Source organism: Otolemur garnettii, unplaced genomic scaffold (assembly GCF_000181295.1).
Source record: "Otolemur garnettii isolate 467f Iridium unplaced genomic scaffold, OtoGar3 scaffold00063, whole genome shotgun sequence".
NCBI lineage: Eukaryota > Metazoa > Chordata > Mammalia > Primates > Galagidae > Otolemur > Otolemur garnettii.
The window spans coordinates 9,512,579-9,531,247 of NW_003852458.1; the positions used below are offsets into that span (position 1 = coordinate 9,512,579).

General features: G+C 40.7%; 1 protein-coding gene across 1 annotated transcript in view; it reads left to right on the plus strand.

The window, feature by feature from the left end:
* The first annotated feature begins 8,784 nt into the window (after positions 1-8,784).
* Positions 8,785-18,669, plus strand: part of GHR (growth hormone receptor) — a 310,267-nt gene continuing 300,382 nt past the window's right edge. Inside the window, exon 1 of the mRNA XM_023514999.1 lies at positions 8,785-9,023. The gene's annotated coding sequence lies outside the window, so the exon portion shown is untranslated. The remainder of the gene's footprint in view (positions 9,024-18,669) is intronic.

An 18,669-nucleotide genomic window follows, 5' to 3' on the forward strand; every position in this document is an offset into this window, starting at 1 on the left:
TAGCAAAGGACCAGGACATTCTGACACATACTACAAGGGCTAACACTCCCTGCAGGTCACATGCACCTTAGTTTCATATCCTATTTTCCTTTCATCCCCATTTTCTCACCTGTTTTATACATTTGGGAAGGCCAATATAAATCCCCAGAAGCCACCTTAACTCCATAGACAGAGGCTAGAGAAACACAAAATGGACAAATAAATAATAAAATGGATAATATGGACATAAACAGATTAAAAATTTTAGCATCATCGATTGGTTTGGGAAACTACCAAAGTTGACAGAAGTAAAGTGTTCATCAACTGCTTTGTTTTAACCATGCTTTTTATTATACTAAAATGAATAATAAATTAATTAGAGGCTGTACTTGGCCTCTCATTGTATGATGGGTATGTTTCTAGAATGTTGCTTGTGAATCAAATGATGATAAAGTAATTTACATATTCAATCTACTAGAAAAACTTGATTCAAGCACTTCATAAAGCATAGAATTTTAATATTCTATTAAGATTCAACTACTGATATAGATGACATTTTTGTTATATAGATTCAGGATTTATGTTCCCTAAATTGAAAGAAAACTCAAGTGTAAAAGCAAGGTATAAGTCCTTATTCTTTCCTATACCCTACCACTTTCTAAAATTTTTCTTTCCTTAGACTAAAGGAAATCACAGTTAATAGTTTAATATAATTTTTTCAAAATAATTTTTTAGAATTGGAGAATATCTATCAATAGGCATAATACACACACACACACACATATATATAATATGTAAGAGCTGACAAGACACTCTTGAAAGAGGAGGTCCAAATGGCTGGTCAACATGAAAAGGTTCTCAAGTGCCTTACGGATCAGGAAATGCTACTTAAACCACAGTGCAGCATTCTCCATAAGCACCAGAATGGCTAGAACAAAAATGATGAAAAATACCAGGTGTTGGTGAGGATGTGAGCAATCAGCCCTTTACGCTGGTGTAAGTTGGCACAATGACTTTTGAATACTTTATGGCCATGTATACACTCAATAGAATGGGTACAAATGGTCACCAAAAGGCATTTACCAGAATGTCCATTCATAATAACCAAAATCAGAATCTATTCAAATGAACATTTGCACTGTCAGGTGGTTGGTTTCTTTTCTACATATGTCTCAAATACATTTCACAATGTATTGTGTTTCTTTTAGCTTTAGTTTCAATCATAAGTATCAGACTGCCTTAAAAAATAAAATTTAACTATTTTCATAAGCACTTGCTAAGTTCTTAATGTATGCTGAATTCTACACTGGACTCCTCAACTGAAAATATATCATGGTCTTTTTATCCAAGGTGCTTTTAGCCCAATGTCCTGCCTCTTCCAACCATGTTCTCACTAGAGAAATGTAAAATATATGGATCTAAATGGGATCATGCAAATGCCCTCAGGCTCATGCCAGAGAGGCCTCAAGCTGGCTTTCCTCCAGCCATACCCCCATTTACTACACAGGGAACCTTTGGGTAAATGGGGTGTACCTACTCACGGGTGATGCTCTCTCTGTCTTCTTTGGGTATCACAGACTTTGGAAATCCCAGGCTACATGTCCTGGAATCCTAGGTTTAGGGAAATGGAAGTTGGCCTGAGCTTGGACATGTGAACTCCTATACACACATGTACTGGAGACCTTCACTGTATGTAGGGGGAGCCAGGAGTGGAAAGAGAAGTGACAAAGACTGGGGACTGAGAATCAAACTGAGGGCCAATCCCTGCACAAATCCCTTCTGCTGCCAATCTCCAACAAGTCTGAGAAATCTAAATCCAAACCTGACTTTCCAGGTCATTATAAAGATAGAGTTCTTAATGGAAGAGGCTAGAACACATTGTATCCAATAACTCACTGACTATAACTTTTAAATGTTTAGGTTTATGGTATGTGGGCTCCACTTGTCCTCTTCTCTTGACCCCAGAAATGTTCAAGGCAGACCTGCATGTAATGATACTAAAAATATAAGAGACTTTCCTTATCTCCCTAACCCCTCACTGCCACTACCATTAGTTTGGTTCCAATAAATTGGAGTATGACTTTAAAGTTTTTGGCATAGACAGATGGTTGTAAGCTGATGACTTAAAAACACAAGATGGGGAACCCAGTAGGTAGGCATGGATACCTAGAAAGGCTGTGGAGAAGTCCAATGAACAAATCTGGCACAGAAAGGCTTCGTCTTCCCATCCAGCCCCTGCAGAGTCTCATTGTGTGACCAGGTCCAGTTGCACTGCTTCTCAAAGCCAACTTCCTCACTAAGAAAAAGAGGATAATCACACCTTTTTCACAGGACTGATATGAATATAAGTGGACATAATTTGTGTGATCATGCTTGGATTATTCTATAGTGTTGGAAAAACATATTCTACACAAATTTTGTGAAGCAAATTTAATTTCAACAATTTGATTTATTTTTTTGGCTGTGATAGCTGAAATCTGTTTTATTTCACTCTCAAATTTATTAATGAAAGGTATGGTTTCATGTAGCTAGAACTCCTTTCTCTTTTACATTTTTTTTTTTTGCTTTTATATTTTCACCTCTTCTAAAAATAAAGAGGATAGAGATAAAGGATAACATAATACTCTACATAAAAAGGATTGAATGAAAAAGAAAAGAAAGGATAGAAATCCGTCTAGCACAGGAAGGTTCCTGAATTCCCTTCCTTGGAGTGTAGGCTGAACAAGGGGCACAGGTTATTGGGAGCTGGGAATCCCACCAGCTCTACCAGACTCCTGGCCTTTTTGTCATTTCCATTTTTCCATGGAAGCTGATGGTCTTCCTCTATCTTGTGATGACCAGGTGAAACTGAATTTGAAACAGGAAGTTAGGAAGGAGTTTGATAAACTGGAATATACACCAAGATGAGGCCCAGGAAGATGTAGTGTCTGCAAACCATGCCAATGAGAAGCAATAGAAAGCGGTGCTCATGTTATGCCAGCAGAAGTGACTGGCTGCATGACATGCGAAATTTGTTCATAATTTTCTCCTTTTGAACCCTAGAGGTAAAACCATGTATAAATAATGGAATGACGGATTCTGGCTAATGTACTTTCAGCAGAAACTAGATGATCATCTATCAGATAGTTTTTATTTTTTAAATAGACGTTTGCATTTGGTGAGGGGATAGGGAAAATATCACAAAAATGTTTTAATCTCTACATTTAAATGATTGAAGGGAGCATGTTCCTTCATGAGTCCCTTTGAGACTTGTCTTATTTTGTTCCTTTCTTTGGGTGGCTATACACAGTTTGGCATCTCCCAGGCCTGGAACGTTCCTGTGGGTAGCTCTGAATCCATCAGAGAGAGCCCAAGAAATCAGTTTCACTTATTCCTTCTAGTTTTTATAAACTCTGAATTAAAATATTTTTTAATTGATAAAATAAACGGTGATTTGACACTTCAGGTTGGCTCTAGAATCTCCTAATAAATTTAGGCTGATGATTCCCTGATTATGAAATGGTGTTTCCCTTGTCGCCTCTCAATCTAGCAGGAAAAAAATAAAGTACTCCTCCAAATTGTTTCCTTCCTTGCGTGATTTCTCTGCCATCCTTAAGCAAGGCAGTTGTTGGCTGGAGCTGGGGCACTCACATGAAAAGATTGTTCTAGTCAAGAAATTCTTTTTTTTTTTTTGAGACAGAGTCTCACTATGTCACCCTAGTAGAGTGCAGTAGCGTCATGGCTCACAGCAACCTCAAACTCTTGAGTTTAAGCAGTTCTCTTGCCTCAGTCTTCCAAGTAGCTGGGACTACAGGTGTCTGCCACAACACCCGGTTATTTTTCTGTTGTAGTTGTCATTGTTGTTTAGCAGGCCCAGGCTGAGTTTGAATCCTCCAGCCCCAGTGTTTGTGCCTGGCATCCTAACCACTGAGCTAAATGTGCCAAGCCAGGTCAAGAAATTCTCACAGTGTGTTCATAGCCATCCCATGCTTAATTCCGAGACAGAGTCCGGGGCAAGAAAGGAAGATCCACATATTCTTATACCTGCTACCTGACAATTCTGAGCCCCTGATCTTGCTATAGTTTTCTTTGATCAGCACTTCAGCAATATACTTAATTATCTTCATTGATATTGTCTAGAGTACAGATCTAGACATCTTTGTGGGTGCTTTGTTTTTTCCCCCGATGCATCCTATGTTCTTAGAACAAAGTCTGTCAACAGTGTAGGCTCTCCAACATTTTCTGTATAAAAGAAAGAACATAGTGGCTGGGAATTCAGTGTTAGTTCTTTTTTTAATCCTGTAAGGGAAGTGTTTTATTTTTAGAATCTTATTAATTTTGCCAACAAATACTGTATTAATTGGGGAGATATATGCGTGTGTAGGTAGGACACACACACACAGACTATTTTCAGAGATTTGCCCACACAATTGTGACGACTGGGAAGCCCAGGGTGTGCAGGCAGACTGGCTGCAGACACAGACAAGGGCGATGCTGCAGTTTAGATCCCAGGGCTGTGCTGTCTGCTGACAGAATTCCCTCTTCTTTGAGAGAGGTCAGTCTTTTTCTATTAAGGCCTTTAACCGAATCGATGAAGCCCACCCACATTATGGAGGGCAATCTGCTTCACTCAGAGTCTACTGATTTAACTGTTAACCTCATTTTAGCAATATCTCACAAAAAACATCTAGAATAATGTTTGAACAAATATGTGAGTACTGAAGCTTAGGAAATTTGACACACAAAATTAACCATCACCAATATCAATTGAATAATTTATTTTACAGCTAGAATGATCTGTTAGCAGCCCCATCATTAATGAAGAAACTGAGTCATCAAGAGATCAGTAACTGACTTAGTGAATGTTCCAGGTGACCCACACAGGACCTCAAGGCTCCTGATGACCAATCCCGTGTTCTCCAACTGCAAATGCTATAAAATGAACCAGCTACCAAATGCTGCTCTCGGTGTTTTGGTGTCTTTGTTTTGTTTTGAGAAAAAGGTTTGGCACCTCATAGTACAACAGAGTGACCAAAGCAATGCCCTAATCTCAGGTGACTATATTTAGGGATTTTATACTGTGGCGGTTTATGGTTTGGGGGGATAACAATCTGACCTAGATATTTGCACTCTAATACACATAATCTGAATTATGTTCTAATTGTGCCTATTGTTTTTTAAATGCAATTAATGTTCGCAGCCAAGAGTGGGGAGGAGTCAGCTGTAATAAAGTAGAATAGGTAGGTCAAGATAGGACTCACTGACAAAGAGAGTGAGGGAGGAAGAAAATGGATGTCTGGGAAAGAGTATCTAAGGCAGAGGGAAGAGCCAGTGCAAAGGCTGTAAGTTAGGAGTCTGTCTGGCTTGTTTAAGAAACAATAAGGAGACCAGTGTGCCTAGAGCAGAATGGGTGACCATCACTATTGAGAGTCACGGGACACAAGGTGAGAGAACAGAGGTACACAGCTCACGTAGGGTCTCATGGGACATTCTGAATTTTACTCTGATTTAAATGGGGAACAATTGGAGAGTTTTGAACATGATATCACTTCGTTTTAAAAAGAATCTCTATAACAACTGAGTTTAGATTAGACTTTGAGTTGTTGGTGGTGGGAGTTGGAAAGGGAGGGGGTGTCAAAGCAAGAAGACCAGTTGAGTTAAAAGGCTATTGCAGAATCAAGAAGTTCCGGAGGTTCAGACCAGAATCTTCTTAATCTCTCCTAGAAACAAACAGATTATCAACATGGAATGTGAAAGACAGAGAAGAGGCGAGGATAACTTCAAAAGTTGGTGGCCCAAATAACTGGCAGGAAGTATTTTCCATTTACTGAGATGAAGATGTCACCAACTGTGATTGGCATGTTTTGGAGGAGAAAGGCCGGACTTCAGATGTGGACATGTATGGTGTCAGAATTCTGTTAGACAACCAAGTGGAGATGATCAGTTGGCACTCTGGGGCTCCGTGATGAGATTTGGGGATGAGTTTTTAATGTAGGAGATATAAATTTTCATTCAATTGGATTAACATTGATTGAACACCTTATTATTTTCTGGGCACCAATCTAGACACTGCAGATACAAATATCAAAGATATGTAGTTCTTTCCTCAGGACTCTCATAATTAAGGGGGAAAGCAGACATAGAAGGAAAAACTGCAGTATTTAATGAGAGGAAGAGTAAGGGCTTATAAAAGTGTGGACTCAGGGAAATTAATTAATTCCACTCTCAGGAAGAGTCAGGGAGAGGTTCAGAGAGGAAGTGAAGAATTGACTAGACCTTGAAGGTTAAGGATGATTTCTCTGGGTGAACAAAGGTAGGATACTCCAGGCAAAGGGGAAGCCATAGTAAATGAAGTGTCACCCCCTCACAAGGTCAATGGGCTCTGGCTTGTAACAAATTAGTCAGATCTATAACTGATACATTTTCTCCCACAATTTAGAAAATGTAAAGAGGCACATACTGCTATAAACAGATACATGGTCATATATGAGGTAGAGACTTTTATTTGTGGGGTTTAAAAATAAAGGCTGCTCTGTATGTAAGTTGCAAGCTTATATCTAATTCCATAATATTAGCCAGGGTGTCTCTTCCTGCGCCTTCTGTGCATGAAGACCTTCTTATCAAAGGTGCAGCAGCCTCCAGAGCAGTCAGCCCACTTTCACACCACACAGAATGGAGGCTGGAGTCAATTCCTTTTCTCCTAAGTAGGATCTGAGGTGATCTTGGAAAGGAAAGACGAGAGCTTAGAGAATCTTTCCGAAGTCCATCTGGCACTTCCTAGATCAGTGATTTTCAAACACTGTGCTGGGAGAGGATCTTTGGTATGCGGTGAATATTTTTAAAGATCATTAATTATTTTCTAAGGAAGGTCAAAGCACAGTAAGTATATTCTTTTTTTATTACTCTTTTTTTTTATTCACGTAATTTAAGTGTGCCACGGAAGTTTAACCACAGGTTCAAGTAAGCCCTGACATAAAAAATGTTGATAAACACTGGCAGGGATAGAGATCTTCTGGGCTTGGGTGAGGGAAAGGGTAAAGATGAGAAGGCAGAAAACGGATATAAAGAGAGAGGTTGGTGCTGCCAGAATCTGAAGAGCCAACTTGGAAGGTCATCTCAGACAGGACTGGAGTCAGCATTTGAAGACGGCCTGGTCTTCACTCGGCCAAACTGCCCTTTCTGCCAGATTGGCATGGAAGGACTACATGGCAGGAGTTTTGCCTGGCTGTGCTCTCACCTTTTACTTTTCCAAGTTGGGTTTCCAGTATGGATACCTCCCCTTTTAAAAGCTCCAGACACCAGTAAGCATGTTTCAGCAGGCTGTGGAACCCCCAGAATTCAGTGGATTGGGGAAAAGTCTTATGGAAAGAATGCATCCTTATAGTTCAGTGGAATAGAATAGGACCAAGATCAATAACTATCCCAGTTCCTACTCTAAGGCAGAATTGTAATAAAAAATATCCCTTCCAGAATCTTTCCTTCTTCATTAATTCTAGGTATCTTTGCTTGGAACAGAGTGCTGAAGCACAGCTGAGCCTCTGAAAGCATTCTAAGGAAAGGAGTTTTTCACTTCCTTGGTTCCTTTGAACATAGAGGTGTCTTATGTGGTATTTGCTATCTCTAAGTCTTTGATCCTGTGTTTTTTTCCCCAAGTCTTGCCACCCATTTACTACAGTGGATCCTGCAACGCTCTGTGGATCTTTTATTTGAATGCTGGAAACTTCTTTGTTCCTTAAGATTGTTTAAAAATTTCTCTGTGGATGTAAACTTGGTTTTGTGTCTAGTAGGCCTGTAGGAAGAATGCCTTTTAGTAAGCTGAAGCTGTTAGAATCTTATAGATAAGTGGTGTTACAACTGAGCCAGTAGAGAGTAAAGGAGGAAATATCACAGGGACGGCTCCTTCTTCAGATCTGAGACAACCTGGAGCGGACTTTTATTCTCTTTGCTTAGATAAACAAGTGGTGACTGGAAGTTTGATGAGGTACAGAAATGATACACTGATTCACAACTTTAATTTTCTGTAGCACAACTTCTTGTCTCACTTTATTTTCCCAAGAGTGGAATGAGGTAAGCACGACTCACATTTGACAGATGTCACAGATGTCCCGTGCTAGGCAGCTAAAAGCCTTTCCCCAGCTCCCACTCAAGGCTGTTCTCCCTGCAGCCCTGTCCTCTGGCTTCCAGACATACCTCTCTGCTAGCCTACTGTGTGCCCTTGAACTTCTCTGTCTCTGTTTTTTATTCTGCGATAATGTCCAGAAGGAATGTTTCAACTACCTTTTCACCATGCCCTACTGAGCAGGAGCGTGGAAACTGGTTGCTGGTGGAGAGGTAATGTTTGGTTGGCTAGGCACGCTTTCCAAACCATCCTTCTGGTTCTTCTCCCCATTCTTGCAGATAGCTAACTTCTCTGTGAGTGCTCCCTCGAATTTTTTGAGCATACTTAAACACTCTTCTCAGTCCTGCCTTCTTTTTGGGAACAAGAGGGGGTGGAGAGGAAGGAAGTGTCTGGCAACTACCAATATTTTCCTCTAGGAGGAGCTGCTCAGCCCAGATGAGAGTGACACGCACCAACTACAACTCCTGGCCGGGAAAGCTTCATCCTAGCTCCTCGGAATGCGTGGCCCGGAACGCGCTCGGTCTCTCCGCCGCGGGTCTCGAACCGGCCTCCCTGAACTCCCCCTTTCCCTGGCTTCGGCAGTCCAGATGCGGGGGGCTGCGGGACAGGCCCGGCGTGACCCCTGGTGAACGGCGGCGGCCTTTTCCCACCCCTCCCCTCCCATCCTCTCTTCCCGTTTCACCCCGCCTCCTCCTCCCTCCTCCCGAGGCTGACAGCCCGCGAGCTGCCAAGCAGGGCGCAGCCATGGGAAGAGGAGGCGGTCTGGGGAGCGGCGGCGGCGGAGGCAGCGGCGGCTGCTACGGCAGAGGTGGCGGCGGTTGCTGCTGCTGAGCCTGGGCGGTGGCGGGGACCCCGGGCGGGGGCCACGCGGGCCGAAGGCCCCCCGCGCCATCGGCCCCAGCACTGACGCGAACCTGCGCGCTCTCTACAGAGGCTCGGCTCTGAGGTACTGGAGGGGCTTTGAGAAATCGGGCTCTTATTCTCTTATTTACCTCCTTTGGGGCCAGGGGGCCTGGAAGTGGACCCTGGGACGCCAGTTGTTTGTGAAAATGGGGGGAGGGGATCTGTCTTATGTATTTAAACGAATAATTTTGTTCCGGGTGACTTGGAGGTTGGCTGCGCACCCCTCCTCCTAGCGAAGAAGTTGTTTTCTGTTGGTGGGTTGTTGTAACCCGATCTGTACTGGTGAGTGAGTGAGTGTGTGTGTGTGTGGCTGGAAGTTGGGGGGGGGCAGGCAGCTGGGGGCGACGGGCTAAACATCCCACGCTGGCGCCTGCTCCAGCCCGTGTGTGCGGTGCATGGAGCGGTTTCTTCCGAAGACGATTTTGTTAAAGTCATAAAAGTTTAGCGAGTGTGTTTCTGTTTGACATCACCAGTCGGCCCAGGGCAGGAGCTGCTGAAGCTGCCGCTGCCGAACAGGGAGAGGTCCCAGGAGGAGTGCTTGGGAGAGACCCGGGAGGTCCAGCAGTGAGCGTCCACACCGCGCGTTCCTTCCCAAACAGCCGCCTTTTGCGTGTTTGTGAGGACTGCAGCCGCGTATTGGCACAAGTGCATCTGGGGTCAGGAGGGTCACAGCCACCAGTCCCTATGAACTGGAGTAGATGGAAATTGTGGCAAGCCGACCTCTTCCAGTCTGGGACACACTCGTGGTTATGAAATCAACCAGGCTCAGAGAAAAAAAGAGAGAGAGAGAGAGAGAAAAGAAAAAGTTTTGACAGAACTGTCCTAGACATGAAGGCTGCAAATGAATGGGGTATGCACGAGTTTGGGGGGAGGGCGCTGGCAGCAAGAGGCTGCGGGGCAGGGCCACCCCCTTGCAGGTGAGTGAGGAAGTCTATTTGGGGCGAGTGCTTTATGTATAGCCCAGGGGAGATGCCTGCCGGGAACGGTTGCGGGGTTCATGGTTTGGCGTTGGCTGTATGTATTGAACGGGTGTACGTGTGCGCTGTGTGTGCGCGCGTGTGTGCGACTGGCGAGGCGTGTTGGCGCCTGAGCCAGTAGGGTGTGCGCGGGGGTGGTGGAGGAAAAGGCCGTAGAGGTGCCGCCCCGCCTGTTTGTGCCGCCAGGAGATCTTGGAAGGGACATAGAAAGGTAACGGGAGGCCAGAGGTTTGGGAAGTCACAGAAGTTCCTGAATAGAATTAAGTACTATGGGCTTTAAAATGCCTAAACCCATTGTATTTCAGAGCCTGAGAGCTGGAAACAGAGGTTTCTAGAGCTCTCAGGAAAACAGCATGGGAGCAGGTTTGAGGGGTCTAGGAGATGTGTGTAGGTGTGGCCACAGAACCACAGAGATAGCAGGTGGCAGCTGTGATTTGAGATTTCCAAGGTGCTGCTGTCCACGGTGATTAGGGAGTGGATGGTCTCAGGGGAGTTTACCTTTAGACCCCTGGCATGTGTGCCTGAGAAGACACTTTTCTCACAGACCTGGGATGTTGCGACAACCCTAGCAACTGTCTTCCAGGCTTGTTTCCACCTGGGTCACCCTAGAAGTCCCTTTTTCTGGGGGTGCCCCTGTGCCTTGGAGGAGACTACTATTAAAACATTTCCAGAAGCTAAAATGCTGGATTCAAACAAAATAAAATGATAATAGCAGACAGTGTTGTTAGTTCCATTTGCTCTGTGATTGGGAGTTCTATTTTCTTTTGGGAAAAATCAAACTTCTTGTTACCAGATTAGATCTGGAGGGATCTCCAGTTATTTACAGTTTCCCTTCAGATGGAGCTTTGGATGGAGCTCGAAGGATGTATTTCAGCCTACAGACTCTTGGAAAACATCATTAATATTTTAAAAAGCTTGCCTCATCCCTCACCTGCTTTCGCCCTTGTAAACTTTTTGTTTCACATTAATCTAAGGAAAATTGGTACGCCAGCATTTTTTGGTGGGGGAGTAAATACATCACAGTGAAATTATAGTTTTGGTCTCCTGAATGCCATGGGAAGCCAACCCTTACTAGGCAAAGGTGTGAAATAAATGTCCATAACACAATGACAAAGTGACAACATGAGTGCTTTTTTCAAACTGAACATAACTTTGCCTCACAAATGCCATGGTTTTTGATGATTAGTTTTTAAACAGCAGACTCCAATCATAAACCACTTAAAAATGGATACTAGCGGCCTTCCATATGTGATCTCTGGCGCCTGTATTAACAAGATGTTTACAGTGCTTGGTAACCTATGGGACTGTTGTGTTGAGTATCTTGTTAGCTCAAGACATAATGTTTATAGCATAATGTAATAAATGGAGCCACAGTTGCAGCCTGCTTCTGCCAAGCCCATGAAGCACGCTAGCATGGAAACAAATCCTGAAGTTAGTCCAATTTGGTGGGCCTTTTTGGCTATCATCTGGCAAGCATTGTTAATGTAAAGATTAGTGTGAGTGGTACAGTGAGAATATGAGACAGCAAATTGTTTAGCTTAGAGGAAAAAAAGCATGGGTTATGTTTGTTAATCTGCTAACCTGAAGATTAAGCTTCTTTGATCATTCCTCTGGTAAATTGTGTAATTATGGGGACTGGACTTGCTTTTGAAGAACAGATTTTTTAAATGTCAATAATACAAATAACTTCTTAGTGTGCTCTAGTGTGTCTGTACCATCCATTGCTTTTTCTTTAAAAAATACCCCTATGCTTTTCTGTAACGGTGTAAATAGTAAATAATACGAGCATTCAGATAACCTAATCCCTGCTTGAATCTTGAGTTGGTTAGAGTCGTGGTTTGGTGAAGCCAGAATCCTCCCTCAGCCAATTGTGTAAACAAGACAGTACAGGATGTCTTTTTGGCAAGTGATTTTTTTTTTTTAACCTGGAACACATACAATGTAAATAACATGCCCAGTAAAATGGTTGGTTAGGATGTTAACTAACTTTAGAGGTAAGTATCTCATGCTTGAATTTTCACTCCTTTTGGAAAAAATAAGTCGAGAATGACACTTTTTTGCTGGCCAGTCCATTCTAAGAGGTATTCATGTCTGCCTTGTGCTGACTCAACATTTTCTTCCATTTATTTGCCTACTTTTCAGTTGCTAAAGTTGAAGACTATGAATCTAACCTCTCTTCCTTTTGAGCACTAGACTTAAAAAAAAAAATACTATGCTCCTTCCTGAATTCTTTGCCTATATTTGCAGCTGTTCCTCACCCACTGTGGGGTTACACCCGCCTCTCCACTGAACAATATGCCTGAGATTCTACATTCTCTCCATTCCTCTAAATGTTCTCATCTAAAACAAACATTTAGAATACTTAGTCTGAGACATTCTATATCTATTAAGAACATTTAATATTCATGAGCTTCCTAGCCATTTCATTATACTGTTGACTAATTTCAAACCTGTAAAGATAACAGCTTGTTCTTTTCAGATTATTAGTCATCCATAGTCAAAGCATTATGATAATAGCTTCAAAATGCTTTCTCAAGCCTGAACTTATTATGAACCTATGAAAAGTATAATACTGTACAAGTAAATAAAATTCTATGTGCAGTGCAGATAGCTTCTTAATTTCTCCCTATCAAGAATACCAACCAAAAAATACCAGATGTAGAATATTCTGAAGGTAAACAAGTTGAAGCTCCATGTCACAGACAGGTAGGGACTAGGATATATATGTTACATAGACCTCATTGTGTATGTTTTCATGAGCATGAGTTAATACTAGCCATCAGGCATTTATCCAAGGCTTCCTCTGCCCAAGTCCCAGAGAGTGTGCCATCTGGCTCTAAGTGAAGTGAAAGTTCAGCAGACAGAAATGCTTCCTCAGGCAACTGGGATAGAAGATATACATACAAGCCATGACTATGTCAACAGTCTACTTTTTCTTAGGAGGCAAATGTCTTGCTAATGCCACAGGGAAATCTAAAGTGCTCGTGTCCCATAAATGGATAGATCATAGCGTCAGTGTGAACTGAAGATGCCCTGTCCCGTTGTCTGGCAGCCAAGCTGGCTTATACAGGGGAGAGAGTGTGGCTCCAAGATGAGCGTGCTGGAGCCCATTGACCTGCCTTTTCAATGTGAGCTTCACCACCTACACCCAAAGTAGTTCCTCTGAGACTGACTTTTTTCTTTTGTGGAAATTATAATGCCTACCTCCCATGTAGCATTCAGGGCCTGAACTGAACCTTGGGCACCAACCTGATAGGATTGCTTTCTCTTTTATGCATCTGTCTTGGGCTTCCCAACCGAATTGTTAGTTCCCCTTAAAACCAGCTGAGAATCTGCCACTGCGATGTTTTCCTAGAAGAAACATTTAAGGTCAATGATGATGACAGTGTTGTCATTTTAGCAAGTCTGAATGTGAAGAAATGAGCACTTTTACTTGGCAGTAAATAGGTGTGATATAAACTGACACCTGGGTGTGAAGACCCTGCTTGGTGAAGAGACATTAGGTTAAGACAAGGGGACAATGACAGTCTTGTGCTCTTTGATGAAAATTGTCCATGCTGTCCCCCTAAATATGTATGTGCGTGTGGGTGTGTTTCTATTGAGAGAATTTACTTCGCCTCTTTGCTTTATGGTCTTCATTGATAAATGTTTGTTTTTAAGTTAGAATGATATCAGGAAGCCTAGGTCCCTGCCTCTAATGGGCTTTGTACTTTTGCAAACTATTTAACCTTCCTGGCTTCAAATTTTTACATGTTAAAAATAAACAAGAAGAAAGAGTAAACAAGTCAACCCTTTAAGATTCTTTTCAGGGCTGTGTTTTGAATTTATATAATTATCAAATCTCTCTCTTCTTTTGAATGTAAGTAGAAAGAAAGTGGCTATTTTATTCCCTCACCATTACTTTTTTAGTCAATTAAGTAAAATAGATAAAATTTTTATCACAACTGTGCCTCCAGCTTCCATTGTGAAACAATACAACTCATCATGATCTGAGGCAGAAAGTCTGTCTGCGCCAGTTCTCTTCTGTGTGGTGTTTGCTTTGTGCTGAAGAAGATTCAGTGATGAGTACCCGTTTCTTAAAAGAAGGACGACAGAGTCATAGTTGCTCAGTCTCAACTTTTCTTTAGTGCTTCTCCCTGCCTTTTACTGTAGGCAAATAAAGTTTTACTAATTTTACTTGGTAGTGCTCCATAAGAAGCAGTGATGTTTGTTAGAAATTACTGGGATGTGGGTTTTTAATTAGCATCTAAATTTACCTTCAAATGCTCCATTCTAAAATCAGCAGATAATTTCTTCTACAGAGCCCTTAAAAATTCCATATGTGTACACTGCTTTGATTAGGGCTTGCTTCTTGTTATTAACTAGACTTCAGCCACTATTCTTTTAGACTAGTGCCATTATAATCCTAGTGAATTACATTTCCCAAAGAGTGAATTTGTTTAAACAAATCTCTACCTAGCTGGACTTCTAGGAAAGAACTCACTTTCCAGTCATTGTGCTCAGGTGGTGGGGAATACCCTGACGAAGCCCTCATTCAGCATTAGAACTTGTAAAGATTTTGCAAATTGAATGGGTAACTTCTACACACTTTTATGTCATAGACAACCTGCTGTAGTGGCATTTGCTGTAGCGACTCCTTGATTGTTTCCTTGCTTGTTTATAAAATGAAACATTTAAAGTAGCCTATTAAGAACTCTTGAAAGAATTTCCTCTATTTCTTTTTTTAAACTTTATTCGAATTAATATTAGGGTACGATATTTAGGTTACATTGTCCTCACTTCCAGGGCAAAGTTCCATTTGTGGAAGAGCCCCTCACCCAGGGGCGTGTTATACAACCTCACAATGTGCACAGTAGGTGAAATCCTGCCTCGTGCCCTCCCTCCCTCTGCCATACGTCCTCCCTCCAACTCCCTCCTGCTTCTCTCTACTGCTGAACTGGACTATGATAGTGTTTTATTGTTCTTAGGAATATATATATTGTTTATATATTGATTTCATACCAGTATGGAGTACATCAGATATTCATCTTTCCGTTCTTGCTCCTCTATTTCTTTTGTATACAGTATATTAGATATATGATAACGTTATTGGTACAAATAAAAATACTTCTTCTTTTCTTGATTTAAAAATGTACTTTATTATAGTAAGCACTACATCTATCTTTGTTACTTTTGAGTTGCCATGTAAACAAAAGTACAGAGTCACAGATCTTTCCTTGTGCTTATTGAAACAAGACGCATAATTGATGCAGTAAATTGTCATCTTGAATTTAATGATGACTGGTGGGAATCACCAGTCAGACCTCCAATTCTGATTGCCATTAGTCAGAAGGTAACCTTGTTCTTGATCATTATGATGGTATAGGATCCTCAACACTCTATCAGCTTCTACTCTAGACATCTTCAAGCTATGTGATTGATTTAGAAAACCTCATTTTGGCCAAGCAAAGTGAGGAGTAATCTAGCAGAGTAGATGTGAATGATATTTGAAATGCACCCCCAGTGGAAAGCCTCTCCAATGGCTTTTTCCCCTAGGGTAGAAGTATCCAGGATACTAGAATTCCTGGTCAAAATGACAACAGATAAAGAAAAGACATTATCTTTTAAACTATGTAATTGTCTAAAATTTTTATTATTATAGGTACATTAATAGTTGTATATATTTATATTTATAGGATGTGATATTTTATATGTGATATTTTGATACAAGTATACAATCTAATCAAATTAGAATAAGTGAAATATCCATCACCTCAGGCATTTATCATTTCTCTGTGTTAGGAACATTCCAGTTCCACTCTTATTTATTCTAAAGTATGAACAAGAGGTGGGGAACATGGAGCCTTAATGATACATATGGTCTTCTAGATCTTTAACTGTGGCCCTTTGACTGAATCCAAATCCTTTTACTTTTATTAATATACAGGTGACTGTAAAGTTCGTGTGCAAAAATTAGCCACCCTGTATTTTTGTTCATTTTCTATATTTTAATTTTATTTTTAAAAGTGAATGTATTTAAAATACCAAAGAATAAAATAGGTTTCAATAAAATAACACTCCCAGATTGATCAGGAAAATTAGAACATTAATAAGCAACCAAGGCTAAATTGATAGCTGCTATACCCATGATTTATTTCTAACTTTCTCTGCCTGACTGGCACCATAGCTGAACAAGACTGGTTGGCAAGAATTTATGGGGGTTGACTAGTCAGTCTGTTATCAGCCTTTGACAGTGTTGCACTGTGTTTCTGTTTAAAGTGGAATTTGTGAATAGTTGCACAGCTTGACAGTATTTTTAAATTCTGCTTAACAGCCCAACATATCAAAGAAGACTAAGAAAAAGCTGAAGGAAGAAAACATATTTTTTTAATGAGGATTGAGAATTGCAATGTTATCTTGTTTCTGCTAGCACAAGATGATTTTCTTGCTTGGTGATAACTGCAATATCGACATTAAAGAAATTCAATGCTCATTAGCATTATAACACAGATAAGGACCACAAACAAATACTTTAAATTAAAAGGGGAGGCATAAAAGGTTGCATTGCAGAAATTAAAAGATGAAAAACAAAAGTAAAGATAATTCTTTCAAGCAGCAATATGACCTGGAAATAATGCCACTGAAGCAACTTGTAAAGTACCTTATATACTTAGGGGGAAATGGAGAAGCCATTCAATGATGGAGAAATTGTGAAAGAATGCTCTGTCGAAGTTGGAGGAGGCTTAGACCCCCAATAACATTTCAAAATGTGAAGAACTGCCTCTTTCATGGAGAACCATAACAGACTGGCCCTATGAATTAGCCTTCACCTTAACAGAACAATCTTATGTAAAACTTCAAAAGGAAAATATATATATTATTCAATTGCTTTGGATGAAGCAATGGATACTACTGACTTGGTGCAGGATTTATATTTCATTCTATTCATAATAGAAGATTTTCTTTGCAGAACACAGAGAACAGATATCTTTAACAGCTTTTGAGATAAATCTTCTAAAGTTGAACTGCATTTGGTAAATTTAGTGAGTATATGTTCAGATGGTATTCCTTCGATGGCAGGATAATAAGAAGGGTTTATTGCACAGATAAAAAGTGTATTAACAGGGGAGTGCCTGTGGCTCAATGGGGTAGGGAGCTGGCCCCATATGCCGGAGGTGGCCCAGCCAAAAACTGCAAAAAAAAAAAAAGTATTGACAGATTCAGACGCTCTCATTTCTTTTCATTGTATCCGGCATCAGCAAAAAGCCTCTGTGCTGGAGCAACTATTTAAAGTGACACATTGCAACTATACTCATGCAAATGCAACCTGGCATTGTCAGTTTCATAATCTGCTGAAGTTGAACCCTGAGGTATTCTGTGTGGATTTGCCCTGTCATTCTCAAGTACATTGTTTATATCAAGGAGGGGTGTCAGCCAAAATTTACCTCTGTGAGGGCAGGTAGCTAACTGTAATGAAGAACAGAATCAGCAATGTGAATTATTGAAAGAAGACTTCTGTAGGAATGCAGCATTTCTGTATGATATGTCAAATCAAAAGGATGAATATTTCTTTGCAAAGTAAGACTAAATCTATATAGATTATAGATTTATAATATGACAAAAAATCCAGGCATTTTGAGAAAAGCTATCTTTTTTCAAGACACTTCTTCCAAGGGAAATTTCAGGTGAACATTTTCCCCAGTAGGCAAAGGTCATTGATAAGCAGGATGACATGTGAGAATCATTTGAAGAATACACAGCTGTTATCGATCTATTATTTGGAGCTAAAATGAAAGGTTCCATGACGTTGCGCTAAAGTGAGCATTTCAGCCTCACCTAGGTAATATCCCAAAAGAACCACAGATGGAATTGATTGAGTTCTCTATAGATGACATTTTAAAGTAAGTGTTTGATGCTAAGAAAGATCTAACTGAAATATGGACAAAGGCAATAAAATACCCATGTCTTCAGCACATGCCCCCAAATGCTTTCTTACTTTTCAAGCACTTATTGCTAGGAATCTAGATTCTTCTACCTACCATGAGGCCCTGAAGCTCAAAAATAGAAATACTTATCTAGAGGATCAGTTGAGACTGTGGACCTCCATGCTGCAAGCACATATTCAAAAGCTTTCCCACAATAAGCAGACACAACAAAGTTATTAAAAGGTCTGGGGATTTTTGGATAAAAGCCATTCTCACTGGAGTTGGGTAACATCTCATTGTGGTTTTGATTTGCATTTCCTTGATGATTAGAGATGTTGAGAATTTTTTCAGATATTTATTTGCCAGTAGTCTAACTTCATTAGAAAAGCTTCTAATGTCTTTTTTAATGGAGTTATTTGAATTTTCCTTGCTAATTTCCTTGACTTCTTTACAAATTCTGGTTATCAGCCTTTTACCAGATAAAGAGTATGCAGATATCTTCACTCATTCTGTAGCTTGTCCGTAAACTTCTCTGATTGTTTCCTTGGCTGTGCAGAAGCTTCTTAATGTCATCAGGTCTCATTTGTTAATGTTTCTTGTTGCCGTTAATGCCATCAGAGACTTCTTCATAAATTCTTTGCCTCGGCTAAAGTGTATAACATTTTTCCAACAGGTTTTCCTAGAATTCATATAGTTTTTATGCCTTACACTTAAGTCTGTTATTCATTGTGAATTAAATTTTGTGAGTGGTGAGAGATAAGGATCCTGTTTCAGTCTTCTATATGTGGTTATCCACTTTTCTTAGCAT